Source organism: Microcebus murinus, chromosome 9, assembly GCF_040939455.1.
Source record: "Microcebus murinus isolate Inina chromosome 9, M.murinus_Inina_mat1.0, whole genome shotgun sequence".
Classification (NCBI taxonomy): Eukaryota; Metazoa; Chordata; class Mammalia; order Primates; family Cheirogaleidae; genus Microcebus; species Microcebus murinus.
Window position 1 is genome coordinate 53,622,251 of NC_134112.1, and position 13,945 is coordinate 53,636,195.

At 38.0% G+C, this 13,945-nt stretch overlaps 1 protein-coding gene across 1 annotated transcript in view; it reads left to right on the forward strand.

Annotated features, from left to right (window-relative positions):
• Positions 1-13,945, forward strand: part of SEMA3A (semaphorin 3A) — a 217,340-nt gene that overhangs the window by 157,465 nt on the left and 45,930 nt on the right. The gene's annotated exons all lie outside the window — the stretch shown is intronic.

The following is a 13,945-nucleotide window of genomic DNA, read 5'->3' on the forward strand; positions in this document are numbered from 1 at the left end:
AGAAAAATTAAGTGTGTACTTAGAAATACACAACCCCGATATTGTGAAGTGTTGATTTGGAAGAAGAATGATTTAAAGCAGGCAGCTCTTTTAAGAGGACATATTAATAGTATAGGAGGGAGATGAGGTGACTTTAAATAAGACAAAAGAAGTGAGGGGAAAATACTCTCAAAAATATGTTAAGAGAGAACTGATAGAAATTGCTGATTAAATAGATACAGGAGATGAAACCAAAAAGGATGAAAGTAGAAAAAAACATGTTCTCCTCAGAGGCAGTTTTGAATAAGAGAAACAAGGTAATTAATTTAATTTGACATGCAGACTTGAGGGCACCACACCCTGTAGTGATGTTTGTGGTCACTTCATGTGTTTATTCTTGCAAATCCAACATCTCAAAGGCTTTAACTTCCTCTTCAGTAACTTGCCTTCAGCTGAGGAAAGCCGTGGACAGTTTGTTTTGGTTATGACCATTTAATTCAAATAGCCTTATTTTGTAGCAATAGAGAGTAGCAAGCTTTTCCACTATTTTTTCATTAATGTTCAAAAGTCTCTTTATTAAATTAGTCAATCAAATAATCAAAATAGTGTGCAAGCACATGCAACTTAGAGACATATTGCAAAATACATAGGTGTAAACACTTGATGCAGCTGGATATCATGGAAAGAACTCAGCTCTTGTCATGCTTTGCCAGTTACTAGTTTGTACCTTGAACATTTGCTGGGTCTTAATCTCAGGATTTCTTTCTGGGATGAGTGTGGGTTATATAATGTATATAAGGAACAAGGGAAGGGTGCAATAAACCCTACCTAGTATTCTCACTTAACTTCTCTGTTTCTCTTTCATTCTAATCAGCCTTTTTCTCCCTCCTGAGATGATCTTGAACCTTTCTTGGGGTTAAACTATTCCAAAGGCTATTCACAGCTTCCCAGCCAGCTAAGCATCAGAAGTTTTTCCAGGCCTGTTCCTTGGCAGCCAGAGGTTTTTCTATTCCACAGCCAAAAATGATATATCTACTGTGCTTAGGCTGTTAGCTAAGAATGTGAGATGACCTTATGCTGCATTCCCCGCATTCTTAATGTGCTGGAAGTTCCCATTCATGGTCTATTGATTCTTTGGGTCTTTTGTTTTCCCGTATGTTGTGGCACAGCTGAAAGAGGAAGAAACCAGTTACTATGGCTGCCAACCTGGTGTGCTGGCCGTCATCCTGGGATGAGTGCTCCCCGTTACCAATTTCCCAGCTAGTTATCTTGCAAGTGTTTCAAAGCCTGAGGCTGTGATATTGGAAATATTAATAGAGTTTTACAATTTGCATTGTTTACAATTAGTCTTTGTTTATCCCAGTTGACTTCAACAGGTTTATAACTTGCTTATCAGCTAGTTATTGTTTCAACTTGATTTCACTAGCAATCTAAATTTATATTACCATTAACTTTTACATATATATATTTTATAGGATATTTACCAAAGTTTTATAAAGTGTTATAATTAGTAACAGCTAGCAATTGTGAAGGCCTGTGATACACTGAGTATACATGATTAGGTGTCTCTCTGTGTGTGTATATATATATATCCTAATTAATTCTCCTGACACTCCTCAAAGACAAGTGTTTTCTAACAGACAAGAAAACTGAGGCTAGTTGGTATTAATTTTTTGAAGTTCAAAATCTATTGAGTGGGAGAAGCCTGGTTTCTACCCATTTTCTCTAACTCTTATCACAGAACAGTTTTTATATATGTACAATGAAGGAAGGACTTGCTTCTTTTTATGTTTGTTTTTCAAAGGGTTCTCCTTCACAAATAGAATGTCAATGGAATCATATTTCAAGTGGGACGAAAATGAGAGTGTCTATGTATATTTTGTGAACTATCTACAGTTTAAAGCCTTCGTTTTGCTTGCATAGATGGTGTTGCCATTGATTCGGAGCAATATAAGTAATCTGGGTTGTTTTTCTGCATCGAAGTTATAGTCCTACTCTGCTCTGGAAGCTTTAACATGTTTTAAAAGGGATTGTCTGAGCATTTCATGGTGTGAAACTAGCCTTGCAGTACATGTGCAAGAAAGTTTATAACTATTACTTTTACCGTTTTATACAATTATATAATTTATGTCCCGGAAAACCAATACATATCCTCACTTTTAAATTTACAAGTACTCCAAAAGCCTTAATTCATCATTCTATAAATTTAATTCATTTTCAGAAAAATATTTCTATTCCTGTCCTTTGGGGTAGGACCTGTTGGTGGAAGGGATAGTTCTAGCCAAAAGCTGGTCAAAATGTTGCTGTACTAGAGATTCAGATTGATGCTAATGCTGAGAGCAGCAGAATGTGTTCATTATTTAAATATGCTTAAGCTGCCAAATGAATCATAAGTGCAGCCGCATGTCCTGTGCCAAGGTGTCATTTTCATTAAGTGTAAGATTGCACCTGAAGGACAGTTTAATTTGCAGCTGCTAAAAATATTTCAACAGAGTGGTACTGTTACAAGTGGCAGGTGGTGCTCAAACGTGAATTTTGTAAGAACTGCCATCTGTGGGACGAGGTGTGGAAGAATGTCAAGGGGGTGGGAAAGGAGATAAAGGGAAAGAGAGAAGAATGGTGTAATTTACTCAGTGTTTATTGCTATTATCATGACTAAAGATTCCATGCTTCACATGATAGCATTGGCCCAAGATTATTAAATGTGATTATTCGTTCAGTTCCCACCATATGCTCAGGGCATTGCAAAAGTGCCACAGTATCTGTAAAGACAAAATTTCTTCCCCAAAGGCATATCATTTAAGCTATCCAAATGAGAAAATCCTTTGCAACTCTGTTTACCTTTCATGGTGTTTACATTGCAGTTTTATGCTAGCAAAATTAATGCACTTTGATCTTCCTTAAATGGATTTTGTCACTTTCTTTTGATGTTCAACTTTTAATACACATCCACAATGTGATGCTTCACATCACAAGAAATCTTTTCAAATTGATTTCAAAAAGATTTTATTAAATCATTGCCTTTGGAATGTTGTGAACTTAGAGCAGAGAACTTTTGAATGTGGGAAGGCATATAGGGGTGCTGTAACTGTTTACATTATTAAAAGATCTGTTTATTAGTTTCAGTGGGCTTGGCCCTGTTCAAATCAAGAATTAGTATCTAGACACTAAAAATAGGTACTTTACGCTTTAACATAGAACTGGAACCAGACAAGGTTGTCCACTGTCACCACTTCTGTTCAGCATAGTGCTAGAAGTCCTAGCCAGAGCAATCCTGCAAGAGAAGGAAATCAAGAGTATCCAAATAAGGAAAGAAAAGGTCAAACTATCACTGTTTGCTGACAATAGGATCTTATATCTAGAAAACCCCAAAGATTCTGCCAAGAGACTCCTGAAATTGATAAATAAATTCAGCAAAGTCTCGGGTTACAAAAGCAATGTACACAAATCAGTAACATTCATATGTGCCAACAACAATCAAGCTGCAAATCAAATCAAAGACTCAATACCTTTCATTATAGCAACAAAGAAAATAAAATATCTAGGAATATATTTAACCAAGGAGATTAAAGACCTCTGCAGCACTAAGAAACACTGAAGAAGGAAATCAGAGAGGATGTAAACAAATGGAAAACCAGATCGTGCTCTGTACTAACCTGTGGGGCGCGGTGACAACGCCATTACAAGATGGCGCCGATTTCCGGTGGCCCGCCTGTAGTAAACAAGTTCAGCGCATGCGCAGAGTAAGTCCTGGCCTGTTCTATAAGTATGCATATGAAGGATCTTAGCTTGGCCTATCAGTAATAACCCTCGCGCGCTTTTAACCTATCCCCATCACTTCCCTCCTTCCTTAGAGTATATAAGTGTGTGAGAGCTTGTGCTCAGGGTCTTCCGCATGTAACCAGTTAAGCAATCCCCATTAAAGCGCTGTCAGAAGAACTCCGGTTGCCGCGTCTTCCTTGCTGGCGAGGCGGGCGCGACAAGTGGTGCCGAAACCCGGGACTTGAAACAACTTTGAGGCACCAGCGGAAGACGACCTCGATAGAGGTAGAGTTCAGAACTGACGCGTGGGACGGAACCGAATTCGGACCTTTGCTGACCAAGGCAGGTGTGAGAGCCAGAGCCAGAGCCAGAGCCAGAACGCCGGAGCGAGAGTCAGAGCAAAGAAGAAAAGGGAGAGAAAGAAGAAAAGGGAGAGAAAGAAGAAAAGGGAGAGAAAGAAATGTAAAATCTGAAGAAATTAAAGATACTGCCATTCAAACAATAGATTTAGTTTCTCAAGAGACTGGAGAAAATGAGGCAGATATTCAGGCAGTTGATAGTGAAGTTGGACTTAAAAAGGAAGACAGCCAAGAGAAATTGGAAAAAGATGACAAAATTCAAAAAGATGTGATTAGCGATACAAGTAATGTGGTAGGAATAAATGAAGCGGTAGATGTTGTTCAGCTGAGGATACTCAGAGTAATGATAGGGAGGAGCCAGACCAAAACAAGTCAGCGGGAGCTCGTTTATCAGGCCCCGCGATATGAGGAAAATGTTTCTCTCATTCCCTAATACAACAAGGGCCTGCTTGACTACTGGACCAGGACAATCCCATCTGGGTGCCCACGCGGCTGACTAGAACGGTGCAGCAGCCTCCAGAGCAGCATGGGGACCCAGTGGCTACTCCTCCTGACGACAGTATGGATGATCGCGAGTATGGCAGCGGAGCCACGCTGGGGGATCCTGTCAGTGCTTCCCCTGCCGTTGCCTGTGACACATGACGCATCAGTTTTCCCCCGCCTACTGTTATTGAGAGCCCGTGAGCTCCCTGCTTAACTGGAGGGAAATAGATCCTTCTCCTTGAAGGGGACTTTGTGTTTTGTGTGGGGTTAACGGAAGCTGCACGGACTTGGCCCCCCTGTCCATTGGTGGCTGGGGGTATGGCAGGGAATGCTAGTTTCGCATGGAATCTTAGCGACTCTTTTGAAGCTTCTGTGAGGGTGATTGCGGGAGGGCGAAACTCGACCTTTGCCCCTACACCTGTCTGTGTTTGGCCCCCGTTTATCTGGGTGGTATCCACGGAAAAACCCTCTGGTACACATGTGAACTGTTCCTCTAATACGTGCAATTATACATTGTGTTAGAATGCCACGTCTCACCCCTCTGCCATTGTTACCCGCTTGCCTAGATACATTCCTGTTTCTGTTAAAGCTCCTAGCTCTATGACTCTGTTTCGGTCTTGCAGCCACGGCCGTCTTGCTGCTTGCTGCGGCTGGCGGCGGGCTGTGGGCCATCTGTAGGCTGCAGGCCCAGAGACAGAGGGACCATGTGGTATTGGCACAGGCATTTGCTGCACTTGAACTGGGACAGCCTACACAGGTGTGGTTGACCATGCTTAAGAGTTAGCCTAGTTTTGGGTTGCACGCGCTCCTACCCCCAGGTATTTTGGCAGACATGGCCTTTGCACTCTGAGGGATTTCTCCCATTGCACCAGATAAGGCATGTCTCCTATCCCACAGCCAGCCTTTGCACACCTCCGAGTTTTCCTCATTGCATGAGGTAAGGTGGTTGCTGGTGGAAGTGAGGCTCTGCAACCTTGATCGCACGGTCGAAGGACGGTGCTGAACGGTTGCTCAGCTCTCATTAAATTAATAAAACAGGGGGAGATGTGGGGCGCGGTGACAACGCCATTACAAGATGGCGCCGATTTCCGGTGGCCCGCCTGTAGTAAACAAGTTCAGCGCATGCGCAGAGTAAGTCCTGGCCTGTTCTATAAGTATGCATATGAAGGATCTTAGCTTGGCCTATCAGTAATAACCCTCGCGCGCTTTTAACCTATCCCCATCACTTCCCTCCTTCCTTAGAGTATATAAGTGTGTGAGAGCTTGTGCTCAGGGTCTTCCACATCATGTAAGTCTAAAGGGAACCCCATTAAAGCACTGTCAGAAGAACTCCAGTTGCCGCGTCTTCCTTGCTGGCGAGGCGGGCGCGACACTAACCAAAGTGATCTACAGATTCAATGCAATCCCCATTAAAATACCAACATAATTTTTTGCATATCTAGAAAAAATAATTCTTTGCTTCATATGGAATCAGAAAAGACCCCGAATAGCCAAAGCAACCTTAAGAAAAAAAAAAAAAATCAAATTGGAAGGCATCACTTTACCAGACTTCAAGCTATACTACAAGGTGATAGTAACCAAAACATCATGGTAATGATACAAAAACAGACACATAGACCACTGGATCAGAACAGAGAACACAGATATAAAACCATCCTCATATTGCCTTCTGATCTTTGATGAAGCAGACAAAAACATGTACTCAGGAAAATAATCCCTATTCAATAAATGGTGCTGGGAAAATTGGATAGCCACCTGTAGAAGACTGAAACAAGATCTGCACCTCTCACCACTCACATAAATTAATTCATGATGGATAGCAGACTTAAACTTAAGGCATGAAATATAAGAATTCTAGAAGAAAATGTTAGAATAACTCTTATAGATATTAGCCTAGGCAAAGAATTTATGAAGAAGAACCTAAAGGCAATCATAGCAACAACAAAAATAAATGAGGGACTTGATTAATTTAAGTGGGACTTGATTAATTTAAAAAGCTTCTGCACAGCCAAGGAAACAATCAATAGAGCAAATAGGCAACCTACAGAATGGGAGAAAATAGAATGGGAGAAAATATTTGCATGCTATATATCCGATAAAGGACTAATAACCAGAATCTATAAATAACTCAAGCAAATCAGCAAGAAATAATCAAACAACACTGTTAAAAAGTGGGCAAAATACAGGACACATGTTTAAAAAGAAAACCTAACTAGTGGGTTTGGGTTTTTCATTGCTGCTTGCCATTTGATGGGAGTAACTGAACAATATTAGATCATTAAATACAAAATGTCTGATTTCAAATCAAAAGTTTAGTATATTATATCTAAAACAAGAAGCAGTACAATTAATCAAAGTCTGTGCTGAAACTATCAACACAGTTTTGGCATCTTAACGGTAGGTAGTTTATGGCAGCAGCAAAGAAGCCTGGAGAGTGAGTGGCAGTGAAATCACCAAAGGCGTTTTCCACGGCTTGTTGAGAATTGAATATTTTTGCTTGCAAGAAGTGGTCCAAAGCCTGGGAGAGGTGGTAGTCAGTTGGTACAATGTCCGTTGAATACAATGGATGACAGAGAGTTTCCAAGTCCAGCCTCAGTAGTTTGAGCAGCAATGTTTGTGTGACATGTGGTCTTGCAAGAGGATTAGACTGTCTCTGTTGAACAATGTCGGCTGATTAATTGCTTGTAGTTTCTCAGGACAATGGAAATCTCTGATCTCCAATATATACATTAGTTTTAGTTACATAAAATGGAGAGAAATGTTTTCTGTTATTTTAATCGTATAGATTAAAAGAAAGATATGTCAATGTTAATTTGTGAATGACAAACTAATTTCCCTAAGTTTATTTTCTATATTAGATACACTATGAATAATGTAACTAACATGGTTTCACATTTTCCTCTTGTGCTAGAAAACTTCAAGCCAAAATTGTGACCCTCTTCAAATATATGTATTAGTCAATGTGATATGTACTTTTAGCCTTAGTACTGACTCAGAGTAGCATCAGTGTTGTTCTTTTTGTTTGTTACATCTTAATTTATGTTAATTTCTCATATCTGTGATACCTGAAATCTGTTCAGAAAAATATATTTTATAAATGCATTTGTACTTTCTCTGTTGCACTGTATGAATAGCTCAGAAGAAATAGATAATACAGCTATAAGACCAGTTATATTATTCCAAAAATATTACTGTAAAGTAATAAGGATATGAATTGTGCTGGCAACATTAACACCATAAAACAAGAAAAGGAAGTGAAAACAATAGAAATAGATTTGGTAATAAATTTAGGAGACAAAAAATAAATCCTGCAAGAGATACAAAATATTTAAGGTAAAATAACATTTTATATCTAGGACTTTATGATGACATTGGCCAAAATGAGAAAGGTAGGAGCAGAAACAGTTTTGAAAGGAAACTTTATGAGTTTCTTACTAGGTCTGATGAATTAAAGTTGCAGTGAGATATCTAGGTAGAAATTTTTAGCCAGAATGTTGAAATGCAGAATTGGATCTAAGAAAAAAAAAGGAAGGCTGATATAGGTTGGTAATACTTGAAGCTATAGCAATGAATAAATTCCCAGAGAGAAATAAACAAATATAAGAAAATTAAGAATATTGAAATAATAGAATAAATACTAGGAGATGATTTCATTTTTAAGAGTCAAAGAAAATAAAAGCTACCCAAAGAAAAATTTAGGAAGTATGTATATCTAGGGATTTAGAAAAAAGGAAATAGAAGTCATAAATGAAATAGTAAAGGTTAGATAATTGACAATTCTGGTTCAGGGTCATAAAAACCACAAGAAGCCAGAAAAAGCAATGAAAATTTTAGGAAGACAAGAGTATTTTATTGTGCCAATGGCTGAAGACAATGAAAGGAGGGTGAGTATAAAAATCTATTTTATGATTTGACAGTTCCTCATGATTGCCAATAAAATAGTAGTGAAAGACGCAAAAAGCTAGATAGTAAAGAATTGAATAGAAAGTGGTGTATCAGTTCAAGAAGGCTTATGGTTTAATGAATGCAAGAAATCACAAGATTCTACAGAATACAGCAGGGGTCCTCAAACTTTTTAAACAGGGGGCCAGTTCACTGTTCCTCGGACCTTTGGAGAGTTCGGGGCACATTCCACACATGCGCATTGTGGGCCCAGGACTAGTGGCTGCTAAGCAGGACAGGCAGCTGGCTGCAAAAACACCTGGTGGGCCAGATAAATGTCCTCTGCGGGCCACACGTGGCCGGCGGGCTGTAGTTTGAGGACACCTGGAATAGAGTGTTGGTGCCAGGGTGGTTGTTCCCCCCCCCCCCCGCCCCCAGGATAAAGAAATTTTAAAAATAAATATTTCACACAGAGACAGACTCATTAAAAAATAATAGATTAAAAATCGAAGGAAGAAATAACTTCTTCCCGTCATTTCTGCTACTCCCCACTTGCTAGAATTCGTTCTACTTTCCCTCACTTTTCTCAGGGTCTTAGGGTCTTTTCTCTTTTTTCTTTTTACTCTATACCTTCCTGATGGCTCCACTGGCTCAATTTCTGACAACTTCAGCTCTAGCCCACATTTCTTTCCTGAACTCTTTTATTCATGTCCTATGAAACTTCACAACCCTCTCACTAAAGATGTACTAATCAGGGCTCAGCTTCCTTCCCCACGCTCCAATCTACCCCTGCTCACCTGTTCCCTATCTCAGTAAATGACTCCTCTCCAACCAGTTGTTCAAATCAGAAGTTTCTTCATTTTTTATGATTTTTTCTCACTATTCCTTACATTCAACATCTTATCAATGATTCTCTTTTAAATTTTCCCTTCATGTGTTCCCCTTCTCTATACTCATTGTCCCCTACTGGTCCAGTCAGGTCATTTCTCACTTGTGTTTCTGTGATAGCCCCCAGGCTTTCTGCCTGCCCTCATTCTTGCCTCACTGTTTATTTTGTTTTCTCTGCAGCAGCCAGAGTGATCTTCCTAAAATAGATACCTGATAATATCATTACCAGGTTTAAAACACTTCAGTGGTTTCCCCCAGAGCCAGTAGGACAAATATACTCCTGAACATGACTTCTTTCATATCTGGCCTTTGCTTAGTTTTCTGTCATCATTTCTGACAACCTCCCTCTTCATAGACTATTCTCTGTGTGTACAACTTTCTCTGCTGTTTCTGTGATCTTGCAGATATGTTCCTTTTATCTGAGACAATCCTGTTTTTTCTTTAGGTCTTAAAGTATATTTCATGTCTTCTGAGAAAACTTACACTAATTCCTTCAAGTGCATTTCTTTAGTGTACTATTCCCCACTACATTGTTTTTGTTTTGTTTTATATATATATTTTTTTAATTTTAGCATATTACAGGGATAAAAATGTTTAGGTTACATATTTCCCTTTGCCTCGCCCAAGTCAGAGCCACAAGCCTGTCCATCCCCCAGACGGTGCACACTGCACCAATTAGGTGTGTATATACTCAACCCTTTCTCCCCCCTCCCACCTGCCCTACACCTGATGAATGTTGCTACTATATGTGCACATAAGTGTTGATCAATTAATACCGATTTGATGGTGAGTACATGTGGTGCTTGTTTTTCCATTCTTGTGGCACTTCACTTAGTAGAATGGGTTCCGGCTTCATCCAGGATAATACAAGAGATGCTGGAAGTAGAACTACTATTTGACCCACTGTATTGTTTGCAAACTCTTATTTTTGGTTCTTTTTGTGATGTTTAATAATTGTTCTGTTTAATTGTTAGAATGTCCTTGCAGACAGTAACCACCGTGTAGATAGAAAGTACTTCACCTTAAAATTCCCTAATCTTCCACAATCCACAAGGTTAATGCTTAGCACATATATGGTAAATGAAAATATAAATGGTGAATGATTGCAAAAAGAATAGAGAAAGTTACTTGAGCTGTAGTCTGAAGTATATTGGATTGAGAACACATAGAAAGAAGCCTTAGATTTAGCAATAAAGGGAGATTATTCTTCTACAGAGAGAAAGAAAAGAGAAATTTGGAGGTGAGGAAAGGAAAAGGAAGGAGTTATTATTACTAAATGTTGCTGGATTTATCAGTACAGCTGATAAGGCAATCTTTGGAGAGTAAAGTAAGAGATGGTACAATTGTTGATTTGAGGAAATCAGGGTGCTTTTAAACAGTTGCTTATAATAAATCTATATTGAACCACTGGAAGCAAATAAAACATTTTCCTTTGCAACACCAGGGTTCTTGCTTAAGAAAAATAGCTTGAATTTAAAGCAAATCCATTTGCTAAAATTATATGGCCTCCTTCATCCTTGCTTAGGTAGAGGGACAAAGGAAATAAGTTCTGGAGTTTTATAAGGTAGGTACAGTGGAGATTCAGGTGGCCAAGAAATTTGAAGATTATATGGAAAACAACTTAAATGACTAATTAGAATGTTAAGGTTAGATAAAAGAGGAGATTCATCAGTCAGACTGATGTACTAAAAGAATAAGAGAGAGAGGTAAAAGGACAGAATGGAAGGAGGATGGGGAAGACAAAATTTGTGGAATTGAAGCAGAAAATGTATAGTATGCAGAGGTTTTGACCAAAGAAAAGATTTTCTAAATGTGAAATGTTAGAAAAATGGCTCCTTTTAAATTTTTGGAAGAAATCAACTAAAATTTAGTGCTATTTTATTTAGAAATGAGAAAATGTTTTTCCAAGTCTAAGATAGAATGTAAATTTCTTGAAGACAGATTACATTAAATTGACAGTGTTTTTGTTCTACATTAATAAATTTAGCTTTCGATTTATATGTGTACTTTTGGTTTTTGGCTACACCTGAGAAATTCCATGTTTATAGAATCAGATTTTGAAGAAGAGACTGAAATTGAAGTCCCCTGGATAATGAATGTACTTGACAAGTTGACTCAGTTATTTTCCACTAGAGTCCACATTTGTAAGATAATAATTATCCTACAGTTAATTGATAATACTTTCTCTCAGGCCCAGACACCAAGTTTAGAGAACATAAGAATCTATAAATATAAAATATCATTTTCTTTGTAGTCAGTTTTGTGCTACTAACATGGCTTTTGCTAAATTGTTGCTTTCTGAGAATGAGGAATGTATTATTCATTCTGTCTTTACATGATATCTTGTACGTATTTGGGATCTAATAATAAAAGGTAGTTGGATTTAATTACTTGAAATTCTTTAAGTTATCCAAGTGTCTGTATGAACAAGTACACTAATTTGGGAGGTGATAGTAGAACAAATTCTTCTTCCACTGTTCCAGAGGCAGAAGAATGTATGATATTTTATTTTAATTATATAGTTGGATTATAATGAGGTACCCAAGTTCAGCATGTGATAGAGGCTTCCTTTCGGTATCATAATACCGATAATAATATAATACACTGGTTAACATTTTACAAAGTTGTTTCACATGCCTTAAGCTTAAAAAAACTTTTTTATATGAACTATGTGTGAAAAACAAGATGAATAAAACCCAGTTTGAAGTAACTCAATTGGAAATAAACCTAATTTGAAAATTAGGCACCTGAGAGATGAGAGATAAGAGATAAGAGTGGTAAGAGTCTTGCCAAAGCTCACAAAAGTTGCAAGTGACTGAACTGAGTCACTGCACATACAGTTTTGTGTTACATATGTGCACGCATGTGCAAACACATACATTTCTAGGAGGCTAATTTTATGTGGTAGTAATTTTTCAGTTTTGACAATAACTCCTAACATGTCACATTAATTATTCTGCTCACTATTCCTCATAGGTATGTACATCTAAACATATGTATACATATAAACAAGGAGAAATTTATGAACAAAAGCAAGCTTTGCAACAGTTATTCAGGTTAAAGTAATGTATTATTTTATGTATCTTTTTTAAAGATCTGGCGCCAAGAAATTCTATTTTAAAATTATAATTCTCTACTCCTGTTAACTGATGCACTGAACTTTAAATATGAATAGGTAATATTTCATATGTTTTACATTACTTACAGAGTCTGTATAATTTTCCTGAAAAGGATAGTAAAGTGTGGCCCTGTGAAATATACTCAGTGCATAGTCCCAGAGCAAACGTTAAAAGGTTACAAGCATAGAACACAGGATAATGATAATTATTCACAGGTGTAAAGATCAGGACTAAATAACTTGGATATATATATGGATACAGCTAGTTTCAGGCTTCTGATCTCTTTCCTAGTCTCTTAAGAATGGTGCTGACCTATATGTATATTATTTTGTCATTACCTTGATAATGTAATACACCACAGGATAAAGGTAGATCATTGTAAGAATTTAAATGTCTGCCATGTCCTGAATTCTTTCAGTGAGATAAATTCAGCTTCATAGTACATTACATGTTAAAGCCATGAAGCTATTATATATTTTTATATAGTTCATATAAGCAACAGCTATCTCTACCGAGGTACTCACAAAATTATTTTTGAAGTGGGGCTCTAAATATCACTAATATACGTTCTGCATAACATAGGCAGTCTAATTTTTCCTCTTTGTTCTTTTTTTTTCCTCCTTGTACAGATATTCATTGACTGTTCATCATGTTTTAAACTCTAAGGTCACAGCATCAAACAAAACATGCCAGGTCCTTGTTCTCATCAAACTAATGATCCATTGGGGTGATGAGGGAGAAAAACAATAAGCAAATAAAAATTAGATAGATGAATGGATAGATAGATAGATCATAGAGATACAGGGAGATGTATCATATCAGTTATTAAACAGTGTTAGGAAGAAAAATAATGCAAGGAAAAAAAGAGAGAATGACCAAGAGCAAGGTTTTCAGTGCTTTAGATAAGGTAGTCAACATCGATCTATGATAATACAATAATTGAACAAAAGTCTGGATAAAAATAGGAATCCAGCTTTGAGGATATTTGAGGGCAGAGAATTACACAGGGCAGTAAACTCTGAGGCAGGACTGGGACTGACAATGCTTGACATGTCTGAGGACCAGGAAGGGTGTTGTCATTGCCGGCTGGGAGTAAGTCAGGGAAGGAAGAATAAGTAAGAAGCGAAGGCATGAGAAACAGCAGGGACAAGATCATAAATGGCTCTGGTTGTTGGAAGGATTTTATATTTTATTGTGAATTGGATAGATATTGGATGGTTTTAAGAGGGGGTGATGTATAAGAGGTTTATTCTGGTCGTTGCGTGGAGACTAAGGTTGGTAAGGTAGAAACAAGGAGACTAATTGGGAATTTATTTTGATAATCCAGGCTGGCAATGGTTTCCTGGGAAGAGGAGGCAGTGAAGGATGTGGTAAGACATGGTGATAAATAAGGATATGCTGATAGATAGAATGTGGGGTATGAGAGAACGCGAGAATTCAAAGGTGACTCCAGGGTTTTTTGCCTGAAGTCCC